Here is a 19247-nt window from a genome sequence, read left to right as displayed (position 1 = left end):
GTTTCTTTGTTTGGAAATTAGGATACTATAAAAGTCCTGAAACTTAACTTCAAAGGTCTCTGATTCTCAGAGGAGTGAAACATTTACAGTACTGTAACAACACAGCTGTCTGTATGTCTATCCATTTTCTATGAATGTGTGTGTCAGTGTGTCAAATTATTAGCTTAATGAAACAGGTAGGCTTTATGACACTGCAAGTTTATATCCACATAAGCTGGCTGGATTATATTGACAACAGTGTCAAAATTGCAGATAATTATATTGTTAGTTTTACAAAATATTTTTGTCAATAGTTTGCGTATTGTTATTATAACTTGTCTATCAGTTTTTATTTGATAATGAAATGAGAATAATTCAGAGCTGAACTCAGTGGTACCTTAAATAGTTCCATGCCCTCTGCTTTCCCACTGTATAGGGAATTGTGATATGCTTCCAAGGCGAAAAGGAATGGTACTTTTTTATGCTCTCCAGGCGACTACCTTAGACCACAGAGCTGTTCCATCACATGAGCAGAGCTAAATGTTCCTGAAAACCCATTCTAATCTAAGTCTCTGTAATTCTGTGATCACCATAGGATTCTTTCTTTTGAAGAGCTCACCCTGAAAATTAGAAGATGAGATTAAATATGAAGACTGAGATTATCTTTTAAACATTTAGGGTGACATGGTAGTGACTTTTAGACTAACACTTATTTTCTCATTATATTTCTCAAAAATGTTGTGTCTCCACTGAGCACACAAGTAATGCCTAGAAAAATGGCCCATTGAAATAATTTTCTCTCAACCTCACAGACACTAAATAAAATGAAGAAATATGACTTTTTAAATTATGTTATACTTAATTTTGGATTTTAAGATCCAACACACTACCTACAATTTAGTAATTCTTCAATAGCTATTCATTATTATCATAGGAGAAAAACATAATCAAGAAAGGATTGATCATTGTCATTTATGTATTAGATCATAATTACCTCTTTTATGACCAGTTTATTAGTATTTTAACATTTAAAACAAGGAAAAAAAATTTGTACATTTTAATAGGTATTATGACTTCAACCCCAAAGTCCCTCCCTCATGTTTTTGTGTAAGGCTTTCAATATTAATAGCTTGCACGCATATATACACACATAATTCTTAGCAGATGTATATCCTGTACAGTATTGAGTACCTTATTAATTATTCAAGAAATTGTAGGTCTAGTTACAGGATCAGAAATATCATTAATAATTAATACTGCTTGCTTAAATGCACTAGAATAAGCATTTACTTCTCACAACAGAAACACCAAATGTATAGATTACCCCTGTTTAAAAATTGCTTTCTCATTTCATCCATTTAAAATTCAGTTCATGTTTATTCCTCAAAACTGTTCTATCAGGAGAATATTGCATTCATTCTGTCCTTTAAATGAATCAATATAAATGGACATTTAAATTATTTTCTAACTTTCAGTGTATATTTTAATTGGAAATTCTGTCCAAAGATAATGTCTTTAAACGATATATTTTTTACAAGTAGATTTGGAAAACCTCTTAGCATACTATAAATCTGTAAACACTTTCAAATAGAATAAAAAGCTCGAGAATTTCAAGACTATGATCTGGAAGCTAACGTGAAGTGAAAACTGAGGTAAACATAAAATAGTAGAGGAAAGAAACATGGATATAACTTAGGCCAGGTGCCTCACTTTATAGATGAGGAAACTGAGACCAAGTGTCAGTGTGACTAGTTCAAGTTCACAGATTTTGTTACAATAAGAGCTAATACTAGAAATAGAATTCTGGACTCCTTGGCAGTGCTCTGCTAAAGCATTACCTTATTATACAATTTGTGTAATGTGACTTCAACTCCACTCTACTTGAATTGTGTAATTATCTAAAATTACTTTGCTTATGAAGACATAACCTTAGGGTAAATTGTTTTGCCCTTTTCTCGGTGTATAATCTATGCTTCTGAAATGCTAAGCCAGATACAAAAAGCACAAGCCTCCTTATGGCCATAAGGAAGAAATTTTGTGCAGTTTGTGCAAAACTTCAATAGGGTAATTTTATTTTTATTTGCATGGCAATAGAAAAATGCAACAAAATAATTTTTAAAATATCTGCTAAAAGGTGTTATTTAAAAAGCATTTTCTCAGGGCTGGCCCCGTGGCTGAATGGTTAAGTTTGTGTGCTCCACTGCAGGCTGCCCAGTGTTTCGTTGGTTCGAATCCTGGGTGTGGACATGGCACTGCTCATCAAACCACGCTGAGGCAGCGTCCCACATGCCACAACTAGAAGGACCCACAACAAAGAATATACAACTATGTACTGGGGGGCTTTGGGGAGAAAAAGGAAAAAAGTAAAATCTTTAAAAAAAAGTATTTTCTCATTAGGTCAATAGTACGCATGATGAGGTCTATATGATTTACAAAACTTCAATCAATTTGATCCCCTGAAAAATCATGAGACTGACTATGTTTCTGGGAAAAACTAATTAATAAGGTGATCATTTTCTCCAGTCTTTTTTCGCCACATATTCTGACTTATTCACATTGCTGGTGGGTTTCTCAATGGTATTCTCAGTATTAACCACCTCCATTCCTTCTTTAATTTCTGTCATATATTAAAGATCCTAAGGTACATCTGTGGGTGATTATTGATCATCTGTAGGACAAATCAATAAGGGAGCATCAAGAAATGACGCAGGGGCCAACCCAGTGGCACAGCAATTAAGTTCGTATGTTCCGTTTTGGTGGCCTGGGGTTCACTGGTTCGTATCCCGGGTGTGGACTTATGCACCGCTTGTCAAGCCATGCTGTGGCGGGCATCCCACATATAAAGTAGAGGAAGATGAGCATGTATGTTAGCACAGGGACAGTTTTCCTCAGCAAAAAGAGAAGGATTGGCAGCAAATGTTAGTTCAGTTAATCTTCCTCAAAAAAAGGAAATGAAGCAAATTCTTTAGAAATTTCCCCATTATTACAGGAATTTGGTAAGATGAAATAAATACAAGTGGACAAAACTTGCACACACATAGATAGAAGATGATAGATTAGATAGAGAGATGGACAGATTTTAAAAATCATGTAACTTAAAAACTTAAGAAAAAAATAAAGGTAATTTGAAAGAATATTAGTAACCCATAGACAGGGTTTAGGAAGATTTGCCTGAAATGCTTTTGCACAGAAGAGGAATCTGATTTATAAAAAGAGTTAAAGAGAAACTCAAGGAATACCCAAAGTATTACATAACATCTTTTCTGGAAGCACATGATATATATGGGTTATCTCAGGATATGGTTTACTTCAGCTAATGAGAAATGCTTAAAAATGGGAAATTGGAACTAATGTTAAATTCTGCTTGATAGCCACCAATTAGAAAAACAACATGCTAAGTGTTCAAAAATCTTCTTGAATTAATCAAACATATGGAAGCTCAGATTTTAAAGCACTTAAATTTCTCAGCAATGTTCACAAAATAACATAAAAATCATCACTTAAGTTGCTTTGTATCATTTATATACTTATCGTGATATAGCTGTGTTTTAGTATGGAAATTAAGAAAGCACTCTCAATGAATTTTTATTACTTATTGCCTGTATATTATCAATGGACAAGTCATTGAGTCACATAAATATACCATCCTTTGTATTTCTGCAATTCCCACCAGGCTCCAAAAAGCTACTGAACACTAGTTCTTTGACTAAGTAGAAATTATGTGAGGCTTTCAAGCTTTCACCAACCACATAAACTTAGTTACTATTTAGTTACTTGTAGAGTATGAGTAGCTTAGATTCAGCTCTGTCCTTCCTGCTATCGGAAATTACCCCATTGTCATGTTTTCTCTCTTTGTCTGTGTTTGAGTCCTAATGTAGTCTGCAAAATATAACCCTTGGCAAATGAGTTCAAAACATTTGAATTAGTTCTACTTTACATTTGCTTGGGAGTCAGAAATCAGACTTCCAATATATCAGTGTTTCATATTTCAATAAAATAATTGTTGATTGTTTGGATTGTTCAATGAAAATTTTCAGTTTATTATTTGGCAGACCATTAAAATAAGTACATTTCAAAGTTTATATTTAACTGTACAGTTTATTATAATATAAAATGGCAGGGTTGCTGAATTCGAATAGTATGTTTGGAATCTGGGAATAACCAACCGCAGTGATGATGAAGAACTAAAGATAACATCCACTGGATAAGGAGATCCTCTGAGTTTTTGCTAAGCACACTCAGTGTGCAACAGTTAACTTTGGTGAGCTTTAGTCTGCCAGCTTCACTGGGCACTGGGGCTGGATAATTGGCACTGCTGGTTACCTTAATAACCCTTACCTGTCAATTCCTAGGTCTCGAGGTAGCAGGCAATAGTGTTCATTGTACACGGTTGTTATCAAACTGGTAAGTAAAATCTAGAGGTCTCGAGAGTTACTCTAAATTAAAACACACACGTACGCACTCACAGTCAGAAGAAATGATACCGTGGCTTTTTAAAATTTATTTTGAACTGGGGAGGATGAAAAGATTTGCTTACATAACAAACCCCTCTGAAAACTTTCCTTTTATGTGCTCCAGAGAGTGAGCGGTACACTTGTATTCTGCAAAGAATTAATGTTACTCAAACTTTTAAGACACTTCTATCTGGATGCTTCCTCTAAGAAGATAATGGAACAAGGCTTTATTTTGAAATCAATATTCTTCTTAAAAGACATTATGGCTTCATGGAACTCAGTTAAAAGAACCCCTCAGAAAAGTAACTGAACAAGAGCTGATACCTGACTCTTTCTTTGCTCTTAATTTAAGACAGAAACCTCAAAGTTGCAAGCCCTCAAGCAGTAGCAAAGGTCAAGTGCTGCCATTAGACTACAAAGCAGTCTTTGTAAATTATTAACTTTCCAACTGCAGCACCCAAGCTAGCTTCTACGGAAAATCATAAATATTAATCAGACAAGGAATTATTTAAAATATATAAAAATATTTCAAAATATTATTTTAAGGGGCTGCAAAGCATGTCTTTTGAGCTTTTCTAATTTAGAATCATTTAACCATTAGAAACATTTGCTGCAGGTAACTCTGGCATCCATCACATCACTGGTGTAATTTTCAGCTTCTTCGTTGCTTGAGTTGCCAAATCAAGGAAACTTTCACACCCAGGACAGATGAAGATTCCATCCTCAAAGATCTCCAACTACCAGATCATAAGCATAAGTAACTTGAGTGGTAACATGTGGCATGTGTGGTGATGTGAATGTTTTTTCCAGACGTGAAGAATGAAGGGATCTGTATTGGTCTCCTACTCCTGTGAATGTTTCCCAGTCCTTGAGGACTTTAGTGATGTTGTCAACCTGTTTTATGGCATTAGACTTAACCCAATACCAGTACTGCATGAAATGGGTAGATTGGGAAGAATACAGCATTCCTCATTAAGTGAGGCATTAGATTCCCTTCCTCCCAGGCTTCTCCCCTCTTTACTTGATTAGCATGGATTTAGGTGATGGCAGAGGATTAACCTATCTTCATGGATAATACACTTTTGTTCAAGAAGCTCTGCTTATGATTTTCTAGAGCATGGTCCCAGGAGCATGACTGAACAGCAGCCTCTTAAGCAATATTTCTTATTTATTTACTTATTGTTTTAATGACAAATCTGAGGAGTCCAAGGGATCCAGAAAGGGTCATCTTCTTACATATCATTTTCCTGTTGCATTTCTTTACTCTTTTCTGAATGTGAAAGTGAATGTTGATTTTGTGAGTTCAACATTACTTAACTTTGGTTGACAGGTGAGGTGATATACACAAGACTTTGGGAGTGAAGGTTATATACAAGAATCAAATATGCTTTCTCTAAACTTCAACATTCTTTGTTTGTTAAAGATGGTTTCTATGAAATTTGACAGAAGGGACGCTTTGTGAATTACACTGACTATGACACCATGAGAGAACCCATTGCTTTCCTCTGCTCAGCTAAACCACCCTGAGGAAGCTGCTATTGGACAATGTATTGGATGAGCACATATTGGGTTACCCAAGAAGTAAAAATATGTGTATCTATATCACTAAAGATAAATGTATCAAATCCCAGACAAAGCAAAAGAAAATATTATTTCTGCTGACTTCATACAGCACGATGAATAGTTCCATTAGTTTTCAAAAATCATGTGGAAGATACCAAATGATTACATAAGCAGAGACACCCTAAAGCTGTGAAGTGCTTGAGGCTCTATTGATTTTATGACCTTAAATATGAAAATAAATACATAAATTCAGGCTTTGTGCACCATATATATATATGAACATAAAGGCAATCTGTTTTTATTTTTCAAAATCTTATTATTTTTGCATCAAGGGAAATTAAAGCCTAAAAGACGAAGTTTTAAATTGTCTAAATCTCTTCTTCAAAGGCAAAGTATAAAAGATTCAGTCTGTGGTGCACGTCAGTTGACAGCGTAGTTGCCACCACCATTATTCCTAATTACTCTTGACATTTTGTCCGTTATACCATGAGGGTCCTCAGAGGATAGAAATAATCAGCTGGAAGTAAGGACTAGCTAATTATCTATACTGTATTTAAAAAGTTGTGGTATTGTAGATGAAACATCAATTATGGAAATTGGTGATAAACCCTGACAGTAGAAATATATCTTGGAAATGACTCTTAGCCACAAGTTTAGAAATCTTGTTATCATCTCTTCTCTATAAACCAGTAAAATCTCATTTGCAACAAGAAATACATACAAGAATTGTTTAAGTGAATTGCATTATAGGGAACTATTTTATAAAATATCGTCTTTTAAGCCTGCAAAAATAGTGGTTTTAAAAATTGATTATTTATGTCAGATAATTATGTATACTGTTCTCATCTACATTGAAGAGCAATTGCAATCATTATTTACATTTTGTTCCTAATAAACAAGAAAATGTGGTTAATTTCATAAACATAATGTTATAAGTATAGCTGTAATTTTTTGTATGTTCTTAACCCAGAATGTGGACTATATTATGCTTTTAGATCTGAATGTGTGTTGCTACAAATGTCATTTGCATTGGAACTTTACCAAGGCACCCTTAGGCAAAGGGGAACTTAGGAAAAGAATTAACTTACCTGTAACACTGGAAATGAGGTTGGTGTTTCTATATAATCCTATTAAAACAGACGGGAAAGGGAAGATTATCCTTGTTTTACTGGGAATTTTACCTATATTTTGCAATTTTTAACATCAACATTTTATGTTCCTTGCTTACAATACCCCTTGAACTCTTTTTCTAATTTATAGATTATGTTAGTGAACGCAGCAAAGTGCCAGGTTTTTCAACTCTGTAAATGAAGGAGAATGTCAATCTTACCACTGGAACAATCCCATCAACTGACTGTATCTACAGCTGAGAAAATAAGAACAAACCCAATATGGTCAGATTGCCAGTACTCAGCCTTTTCTCTGGACCTCCAGATCAGTGTTAGCGTCTCAACTAGATGGAGTACTGCTAACCTAGAGAGCATACGGACATTGGGGGTGTTTTTGGTTGTCTCAATGGCTAGAGGGGAGACACTAGCATTTAGTGGGGGACTAGGGTGCCACTTTGTGGGACAGTCTGTGCAATGATAATTTGCCCCATCCTAAATAACTGCATACCAGTGCTAGTGGGTGCTCAAGACAAAATTTGATATGCTGAGAAAATTCTGGAATTTCAATTTCTACTTATTCGTATCTAAAAATGAAAATAAAGTTTTACAATATTGATATATAGAGTAATATAATTCCATATGAATGATTCATAAGGTAAATAAATATGCATATGTTTCCATGTATTCTCAAATTTACTGATGGGAGTTTGCAATAAAGTAAAATAATACAGTACAATAATGTTTGAAGATCCCTGCTTTAGAAAAGAGAATATCTACTAAGTTATACACGATGATGAGTGCATCCTGAGGATTATAAGGAGAGCTCAGTGACGGGTCTATTAGGACATTTCTTTAATTAGCTTCAGGATGAAGGAAAAGTAAAGGTTTTTTATTGTTGTTGTTTTTTGCAATTTTAGTTTCTTTTCCTAGAGTCCAAACTCCTTTTGCTTGACTTGTTTGGGATAGTTGTGTCAGTGAAGTTTCAATCAGAGGAGATTGTATATATGTGTGTGTTTATAAACACACGCCCACAAACAGAAACAGGGCTTATGAAGGGATTTGACATTATGCAATTGTGTGATCTGGTTAGGCAGTCCCTGTAAGATTGTTGTCTTCACATCTGATGCTGGAGTTTAAAGTCTGCAGAGCAGGGTGACACATTACACTAGTCATTGGGAAGATGAACTGTGTCTCCCCACTCTGAGGTTTAAATGATGTATACAATTTAGTTTCATAGAATAGGGATATATTCTAATAGGAATGAGTTGCATGATTTGTAATAAGCCAATGGCAGGCAATGTAAATATGACCCGAGTTGTAAATGGTTACACACTCTGAGGCAAATATATTTTCAATTCTCAGATATACAGTTAATATCTATAGAATTAGTTCCTTGGGGAGTAAATTAATTTGATGCAATATGTTATTTAGATTCATTTAAAATTTAGCGGCTAAAGTAGTATGTGGAATACTTAAGCAATAGAACATGACAAGCAATGCAGTAGTTCTGATTAATGCACTTCTTTGGTGCTTCCAATCTGTGTCAGAAAGGCATTAATCAACTTTACTTTGTGGCTTGCTATACCTTGTTGCAATTATAAAAGGATTCATTATTACTAATATTATAGAAATATTAATAATAATATTTGTATTCTCATTGATAAAACTATATCTAACACCTGAGAATGTGCAGTTAAGTAGATGATTAGATATCTGCATATATTTATCTACGGTAGAGAGTTCTATTATCAGTTATGCAATTTAAGAATTTTAATTGGGGGCCCGCCCGGTGGCGCAGAGATTAAGTGTGCACATTCTGCTTCAGCAGCCCTGGGTTTGCCAGTTCAGATCCCAGGTGTGGACATGTGACCGCTTGGCACACCATGCTGTGGTAGGCGTCCCACATAGAAAGTAGAGGAAGATGAGCATGTGTGTTAGCTCAGGGCCAGCCTTCCTCAGAAAAAAGAGGAGGATTGGCAGCAGTTAGCTCAGGGCTAATTTTCCTCAAAAAAAAAAAAACATTTTAATTGGTAGTGTATGTTCAGTACAGTCAAGGCTAAAACCCAAAGTTGAAATAATAAAAGTGATAGGATCTAAAGTTGAAATACAACACACACAGATACACACACCATATGTACGCATATACATAATTTTTAATTATAGATTTTAGTTACAACTATAAAAGGCACACTTGAATTACTTCTCTGTGGAACTTATCAAACTGCTACATAACTGTTACTTAATTGTATCTGCCCTCACCACACTGTAGGGTATAAGAATTGAGGGCAGTTTGTACAAATATGCATGTTTGGTATACAGAAACTTTGGTGAAAATGTACTACAATATTTTAGAAAAAAAAAGTACCTTTTGTTAGTACCTTCCCTAAAACTTAACTATACAGGTTATCAAATTAAAATAGAGACCTAAATGAGAGACCCTAAAAGTGCCTTCTTCTCAAATTTTTGTGGACTTTGATTCTACTTCAGCTTTAGCTTTCCTTGTCCTTTTTATTAACTAAAAATGGGAGAGACATATAAGAATGAATTTCACATTTTTAAAGAGGAGGAGAAGAATGAAGCTGGACAATGTGATAGCTTTGCCCAGTGTAAGGAACAGTCTTTCTGTGGATCTGCAGTGATCCTATTACAGACACCCAAATTCTACGAATCTTCTCTAGAAGGCTACTGTTCTCTTGAATGATTGTCACTTTTCTCCCATACTGCTGTTTTAGGCAAAGCTCCTAAGAAAGCCCCTCTTGCATTGTTTGATAAGTAAAATCTGCCAAGGGGAGAGAAAGATCAACTTCTTTCGCATACTTAGGTAAATACTAGATTACATTGAATTTTTGGCTGAGTATGGTGCTTGTTTCCTCACCAATATATTCAATCGTAGAATACATTAGATTTTTCCAGGTAAGATTGAAGCCATTGATCCTCTCTTAGAGTTTTCTGGACAGGTCTCATCTCAGTGTTTCCTTCTAAACAGACTCTGAGAAGGAGATTAGCAAGCAGGAGGAATTTTAGGATACAATCTAGAGATTAACACTGAAAGAGTAGAAGGGAAAGAAGCAGGATTGGACAGAAGATGGAGGTGAGCTGTGATACAGTCTCAATACCGACCTCAGATTATCATGGGGAGCTCTGAAGCTGGGATGGACGTTTGGAGTTGTTCTGGGTAGGATCAAAGGGGGCAAGTGGCTATAGCTGCACATGAATCGGTCATTGGCTTCAGACTGTCCTGGGAAAGCACTCATGACTTTGAGGAGGACAATGTGATCCAGGCGAGGCAGTTCTAAAAAGGATAGTCAGCTGAGAGCTGTCTGTTGGCAGACTTCCCACCAGCTGGAGGAATACATCCTTCAGTCCTAAAGGGGCAGGGCATTAGAAAATCTACCACAGAATATTGTCACCTCTGCTTCATGCATTTTCACACCTCCTTTAGCATATTTATTTTCATTCCCTTTATTTGAATCTGAGCATATTAAGCTAACTGATAAGACTACTGAATTTTTGGATTCTGTTTCCTAAATTAATAAACAATGTTTGAGCCATAAAAATGTTAGCTTAAGAAAATGAGTAAGTTTTAATGGCCGTAAAGAAAATATAAGAACACGAAAAGGATCCAAAATCAAATCAAAACAAATCAACCAGAAATAATATGGCAATATTTGAATAGATCATGAGAATGTTATCTGATGTTCAAGATAGATTTCAAGGAGGAAATATTTTCCTCCTCATTGATTTGCTCTGAAAATTTTAGAAAAATACGACTGGATAGAGTCATATGCAGGAAAGTATCTTGACCAGTACACTACAGTTTTGCATACCCTGGAGGTACTAGAATTCATGCCAGAATGAATGGATTCCATTTTAAAAAGTCTAAATGAACAGAATGAACAGTCTGAAAACACTTGAAAATAATTAGACATAGTATTAAAATGAGACCAGGCATGTCACATTCTGAACTACAATTCAACATTCCATTTTATCTCCACATAATTTTAAATAAAGATGTGCCACTCGTATAAGATGGGAGAGAATTGATTGTTGCAAAAAAACAAGTTGAAACTAAAGACTTTCTGCAAAATATTTTTAAAGTATTTGGAAATTAGCCTATAAAAATGTCAATAAAGGTTAAACAATGGAAATACAATTTGGTGGTATCTTTTTATGATAAATATTGCATTAAAATTGGTCTGTATACATAAAAGTCATACAGGCACTTAGCCCAATTATAGAACTTTAAAAATCATAGCAAAATTAATTGATTGTAGATACCTCCTCACAAAACTGTACGTTCATTGATGGCAGCAATAATGTCTTTATAAATGTGAGACAGAGAAATCTTGCAGAAATCCTTTGATGTTATTCAAAGTACTCCTGTTTAAATAATTTCTGGCAAGTAAAATGGACTTAAGTTTTTTAAAAATTTATTTTTGTAGGAATTTTCTAGAATTATTTTTTTCTTCCACTAGATCTTGAACTCCTTAACGGCACAGACCATATGGGATTTCCTGTGCCTAGCATAGCACCTTTCCCACTGTGGGTTCCTAAGCAATGTCTACGAAACTATCAATGAATTAATAAATACATTCTGTAATACCTAGTTAGAGAAGCAAGATTTTCCACAACAGGAAAGAGAAGAGCATAGTATTTTTCAGCTCTTTGCCAACCAAGCATACTCCAGAATATACTGTTTGACAAAGATGTACCCCTAACCCTTCCAAGAGTATAATGACAGGACAGTGCTCGTATTATGGATAGTCATATAAATATCATAGTAACTGTGAGTCTTATCTGAAGTACCTAAAACCTCTTTCTAGCTATGTAATCTGGATATATGGAAATAGTTTAAAAATCCTAAGAAAATAATTTACTCTTGCCCATGGGAAAGCCTATGAGAGAGTTTATACTCTCTCTAATAAGGATGTAAAATTTGTCTTCAGTATTTTTTCAAGATAATTAACCAAGATAAATTCAGTTTTGACTCTAGTAATCTCAAGCATTTCAGATTAGGTCATATAGAGTTAGTAAAGTTATAATGTTAAAATCATATTGTTCAAGGAAAGTCTAGTTCAAGGATAATGGAAAACTAAATACAATATATTAATAGAAGATCAAATCAAGTTGAAAAGATATATTTTTGGATGACTAAGAAACAAATCAAAATTCAGAACTTGTTTTTCACCACAAATGTTTCCTCATTCTCCATTCAATCACTCTCTAAGCCCTATAGATGAACACTGTTGTGGTTTCTATGGATGATTGAATTTTAACTCAATTTACCTCTCTCCTGATAAGGTAGAAACACTGAAACCATAATATTGGTATAATTGATTTTCATATGCATTAATATAAACAAAAGAAAATTTTAAGACGATAGATTTTTTTCTACGTAGGTGTGTATATGTGCAAAAGCTCAAAGCTATCTTTCTAAATTTTAAATAAAGTATTAGGATGATTAATCAAAGCATTATCTAAAAATCCTTTATTCAAAGATTAAATTTAATTTTTCAACGATTTTTATATTCTATGGTCTTACAGAATAAATGCCAAGTTTTTTAGAAGCAAAATGGGTTACACTAATTGAAAGAAATGTTTACGGGTAGAATGGTTGATAAATTAAGACTATGCAGTGGTGAACCAGGCATATATAAATAGAATAATACCAAAGTAAATAATGGAATCTATTTATATCACAACCACAAAACATTAATAAATAGAGTGCAGAGTGGGAAAGAGGAACACAGTGGAAACTTTCTTATGAAGAGTCATTTATTTTTGCAGTTAATAGGGAATTATTTTCAGATGTTTTGTTATTTATACCACTAGCTCAAGCATTTTATTAGCTCTTATATCAATCATGTAAGAGGTTGCCTTTTATAATTGTTCAAAATGGCAAGTGCTGTAGTCAGAAGACCTGAGTTTTTATCTTGACACTACCATTTGCTAAATGTGTAATCGCTCTTTGTTCAATTTCCTTATCTTAAATTGGGGAAAATAATTGTACCCACCTCAGTAAAGTAGTAAATGAGATAAATAATGGATGTAAAGCTATTTGCACAGTACCTAGCAGTAGACAAGTTCTCAATAACTGTCTGTTGTTTTTGTTGCTGTTGTCATTGCTACAAGGCATACAATAAAAAATAAAAGGAAGATTTTGTTTGGATGAATTTATCTTAATGCCTAGTCAATGAAAAATTCATTCCTTCGTTCAAAAAGCATTGTCAAGTGTATGAGGCACTGAGCTAATGGAGTGCCAGAATGGATGCTATATTGTCTCTGTTCTGGAGAAGTGCCTGGTCTAGTGGGAGAAGTGGGCATGCAAAGTGTTATTCCAATGTGATAATATAAATGCTACAATAATAATATATACCAATTTCTATATATTGCAACATAGTAGATGTTGCCCTTGACTTGTGAGAAAAGAAATATAGAAAAATTTTATTTGATTTATGTCTTAAAAGATGATCAAGAGATTTCCAAACTTGGGGATGGGAAGGACAAAGCCAGAGGGAGGATATTCTTGGCAGAGAATTCAATATAGACACAAACAAGGAGAGATGAAAGGGTGTGGTCCATCTAAACAATGGCGAGTGCCATGTGGGGAAGTAGGAGGGGAATGAAAGGGAGCTGGAGAAGTAGTTTTGGGTCCTATCATGGAGGATCTTGGGTGTGAAATTCATTTTGTTGTCTCCTCTATTTTTGTTAACACAATAAACACAGTTATTTTTCCTTATATACTGATTTCAGAGAACAATGTTGCATGGTTAATGAATACTTGTTTATAAGAATCTAGGACTTCTTTTACTCAAACAGAAGGATAGACTTTGAATATAAACAAACAAGAAATTCATCTAATATTTGACAGCCTTCAAGCGTGCTTCTCAAACTGATTGATTTTGGCACAACTATATTTGACAGTATTAATAATCAATTAAGAACAACAGACCACATAATGCAAGCAGCTGAGACTTTCACCAATCATTTTTAAAATCTATTTTTACTGCATAATTAAGCAATTTCTCACTGCATTTTGAAAAATACTCATCTATGGGAAAAGTGATTGGTTCAATGCAGTTTTTTAATGTTTTCAAAAAGTTCCCAGTAGGCTCTACTGTCCAAAACAGAAAGATCTTTCTTTCTTAGCGTCAAGACAAACGTTAACCATTCTCTTATGGCATTTATGATGTTCTAGCATATATAGTAGTCATTTGTTGTAGTTGAGTGGGGCCCATGAAACTCTGAATGTCTATTGCCATGTGCATAAAACCCCTTTGGAACTAAGCAGCCGAAGGCATTTCCTTGGAAACACTTAGACATACTTTGTCTCATTTGATCCCGCAATACTAGTCACTCTCAATTTGACCAGGAAGGATTGACACGTAATCTTCATGGTTAAGCAGATTTGAGTAGGAGCCTAGATTCTACATTTTTAGCAAGCTCTGGTGTGATGCACCATACTGGTCCTGGAACCATACTTTATGAAGTAAAGTTTTAAAGAGGATACGATTCCGTCAATTCTAACTGAAGTTTATTTTCAAATATGGGGAGGGGAAGCGGAATGAGGAAGGTATTAAAATACATGGGAATCCAGGCTCACCCTTGTTGAGAATAACTTATATAAATGAAGAATGTCACAGATGGGAGTGTATAAATGTAATTCTTGTAAAGATTGTGGAGGGAGAAAAATGTGAAAGTCCTGAGCATAGAGTGGAAAGCAAGTTCCTGTGTTTGTTCCACAATACACCAGAAGAATAGGGCATCAATGAGCCCAAATGAACAAAAACAACTTCATGATTACTTACATTAGAAGAATGTGTGACACAATTATTAAAAAAAAATCAAATTTTATTTATCTGAGTGTCTAGTATTTTGCAGAACTTTTGTCTTCTGCTTTTCATCAGCTTTTCTTCTGCAGTGGCAATTTAATTAACTTTATTAAAACCTCTCAAAAATTCAGACATTTAAAGACCAAAATGTCTGTCTATCTATAGCATTGTTTCTGGAAAGGAAATTCAAGTTGAAAAGGCAGAGAACATATATTTAAGTAACATGCAACAACTGTTCAGACATTTTTTCCTCAAAATTCTAAATTTACCAATTTATTTATCAATTCATTTCAAATGTTCCTAAAATACATTTTTGTTTCTCATGTAACAAGATGATAGGAAGGAGTGTATAAAAAGTAGGTAACCAATGCAGTGGTTAGCATCATGTCAAACCAACTGTAATGCAGACCCAAATAGATATTCTGCATTTATTAGTTATATGGTATTTCATGTTGGACCAGAATGATTGGTAAAAATATTATACAGTTCAGACCTTAAAAATGTCATCCTCATAGTGCCTACATGTGTCTACTTTGGAAAATTAAATTTCATTTATATTCATAAAATCAAGATTTTTTTTTAAAAAAGCTTTACATATTGGTTTCTCAATCACTTGTAAATCTATTTCAATCTTCGTTTTCCCCTATATGAATGCCTGAGATGTAAATAGCTTGAGAGGCATAGTTTAATAATATGTGGACCCTCTTTCCCCTAATGGCAGAAGGATGAGTCTCCCTGAATTTCTTCTTCATACTCAAAGGAAGAAAAAAACAATTCCAATGGGCCATACTTCCTTAGTAGATGCTGATATTCGGGAAGACGCCAGAACTACTTTTGTAACTATAGAGACATATTGATTTATCATTTAAGTAGTTCTCCTACTTTAGTTCATTATAAGATTAAAAATAAAATCATCTAGTTTAGGAGTTGAAAAAGCTTTACAGGTGAATTGGCACTCCGTTTGCATTATATTCATGAAAAGTTCACGCTGGTCTTGAGATGGCATTTAAAGTTTTGACAAAGTTTGATCAATCTTTACTCACAGGCTCCATATGGTCCAATTAGTTTCATTTTAAGTTTTGCATTGACTTCTAGCAACGGTTTTGTATTGCTGTGGGGTGTTTTTACTAAGAGCCTTCCTTAGTTCAAGTAGTCAACATATTAATTAAAAGAACCACATACATATCTGCTGATAGCCATGATAAATTATATAGCATTTTCAGTATTAAAATTAATAGTTATTATATGCCTTCCATTTTTATTACTTTTTAATTATATGCTTCCTATTTAGTAACCTCTCAGTGAAAAATAATTTTGGTTGAAAAAAATCTTTTAAATCCATTTGGAAATTCTCTCAGTTTTGCAGGTAAGATACGTGCATAGATGTTAAGTGCACATTCAAAATTGGTGGTACTTAAACTAAATCTGACAATGGGGAGCTGTTTTAAGTTTGCGCATTGTAATTATTTAAAGCTCTGCACATTTGGCACTTACTACGTGAATACATGTCCTTCACAGTGCGAGTGTTTCCTGTGAGTGATGTGTGAGTACTTGTTGATAAAGCTTTGGTAGCACTTAAGCACCTAATAGAGGTGTGGGGTACAGAGGCTATGAAGTGTTTTAATGAATCATGAGATTTTTTTTTAAGTAGCATTGATCCCAGGCTTTATATCTGTGAAGTGATTTGCATTCTCATTTTCAGATAAGAGAACTTGAACTCTAGATGGTCAAATGAACCATGAATGACTACTTCAGAGAGTGAATGGAGAATGAAGTATATTTGCCAACACACCATTTACATAGAGATGTTTCTAAAATAAAGGAATTCAATGGGGTAATAAACACCAAAATGTTCTTGGATTCAGTTTAGCTTTATCAAAAATAGATCAAGTAAGTCTAAATCAGAATAAATGCTTTCTTGGTGGTAGATGTCATTAAGTGGCATTTGTTCTGGGCTGGCCAAATCCGTTTCTTACCTGTTGAGTCACTTAACAGATATGGAGCATTTCTCTTTTGGTGATGATGTGTTGTTTATCTATCTCATCCAGCTCTACACTGAGTTCCTGGAGGGAAGGGGCCATGGTTTACTAATCTTTGTATTCACATAAAGTGCCCCCACATAATTGATAATTAATAATTATTTGTTGAAAAAATATATATATATATAAATCTTGATGCAATTTGTCTATTCTGAAAGGTATTCGTGGATGGTGAAAAAGATCAATGGATTTCAAGCTTGGATAATTAGAATCGCATGGAAGATTTTTAAAGTAATCACTAGATAGTATTAATGGCCCCTAAAACACTGAGTACAATTTATGTCCACTATGGACGCGTCTCTTTGTACCCTTTGATAATGAGGGTCATTTATAGGGGCAAAAGAATGAGTTGAATCTCTTCCTTACAAAGATAAAGTATGGTCTTAGCTGACCCCCAAGTCAGGAAGCCACAGGTGGTGACAGGCATTTCCTCTTCCCATTGCTTGGCTATGCGGACGTGCCTTGTGCATAACTGCAGGCAGATGCGGGAGAACACCAGTAGATTTTGGGAAGCAAGCCATAGCCAATTACAGGTAACAGCCAGGTTATTTCCTCTTGGTGAGAAATAGAAGGGAATACTGACAAGAATTTTAGGGAGAATAATGTCTTACAACTATTAATTCTCATTTTTATCTACTTAATAATCCATATTGAGGACCAACATTATTTCTTCAATTAAATCAAGGTATAGCCTGATGTTATCGTAAAGTTGCTTAGATAATACATTTAGCAGTTCTTCTAAGGGAAAGTGTGTGTGTGTGACATGTTTTAAGCTTGGCCTTAACTGAGATGTCTACTCACTGAATATTCAAGGTCCAGAATTTTGGGATACAGATTTCCCAGGAAGGTCTAGGTTCTGGAATTCCTGGTTCAACCAGCACGCAGGTACAAAGGATTGAGTTCTTTCAGGCAATTAATTTGTAATGTTATAAGACACATTTTTAGTCTGAGCATTTCTACTCATACGAATTTAGCGTTTGCTAGGTGTCGGGCAGTGTGCTTAGATGGCGACACCAGGATAATTCCTCTCACTTTTAAAGAGAATCCTTCATTTCTAGACCAAATTTTCCTTTTCAAGTACCTGTAAAATAATAATTTTTTTTGAGTTTGAAATCTGAGTTTCATAGAGTATGAGCGTATTCTGAAAATTTGAAGTATCTATACCCTGACGGATGCTTTTTAATCTATTTTAGAGTGAATTTTTACATAAATAGATACTCAAAACTGTCAAATACATCTTTTTATGTAGATAATGTAGAATGAACAAGGACAGGGATTTTCCTAATTTCTTCTAGTTGTGCCTAAATAAATGTATTATTGCAACTGTGATTACCCCATCACAATTCTTTATTGCTATTTCATTTTACAATAGTTTTTGAATATATGTTAATATTTTATTTTTTAAAAGTTAAAATTGTAGCTTCTAGTGTCACCTGAAGTCTCTAAAATCAACAACTTATATCCAAGGAAATTGGATTCCACTGTAGGAATTGAAACCCTTCTGTAGTATGTGTAATTTGCCTCAGCAATTGCTTATGTTTAATTTTGGGATCCATTTTATCTTTAAGCTTTGTTCATTTACTGATGCACTAATAAAATTATTGAAGTAATCTGTAAGAATGCTATGTATAATCATCCAACTAATTTTAGTCTTACCGTCTAAAATAAGGGCTTCCAAAATGTTTGTTTCTGAATATATTGGTTTTCCTACTTTTCTTTATGTATGTATACATATACATAACAAATTTCAATGAGTCAAGCCCTCTAAAATTTTAATTATTTTCATGACCTCAGTTAATTGATTTCAGGTATTTGTGTTAAGAATGTCATTAGGTATGATGCAAAGATTAATATTCATCCTAGAGTCAAATAGGAAAAAAAAGAAAAAAATTTGAATGTTTAAGAATTCATACTAAAGTACATTATGGATATTAATATAATGGACTATTACTTATGGAAGATATTTGTAACTGAATGTTAATTGAGAAAATCTGGATATACACACACACATATACAACTTTATATATACGTATGTCCACAAACACACACACATACATGTATGCCTCAAGTTTGCTATCTGTGGGTGTAAAAAAATTGGAAAAAATATGTCAATATATAAAACAGCTGTCATCTGTAGATGGTGAGATTACAGGACTGTCATTCTGTGTATGGCACACGATTGCTGCTGCCAAGATCCTAAATATTTAGCGAATTCACATTCAGGAAGAAGAATTATCTTTATATTGTTTCACTGTCCCCATCTGCTCTACT

The sequence above is a fragment of the Equus asinus genome, chromosome 11 (genome assembly GCF_041296235.1).
Source record: "Equus asinus isolate D_3611 breed Donkey chromosome 11, EquAss-T2T_v2, whole genome shotgun sequence".
Lineage (NCBI taxonomy): Eukaryota > Metazoa > Chordata > Mammalia > Perissodactyla > Equidae > Equus > Equus asinus.
The sequence above is the reverse complement of the archived record's forward strand: the minus strand, read 5'-3'. Positions refer to the sequence as shown.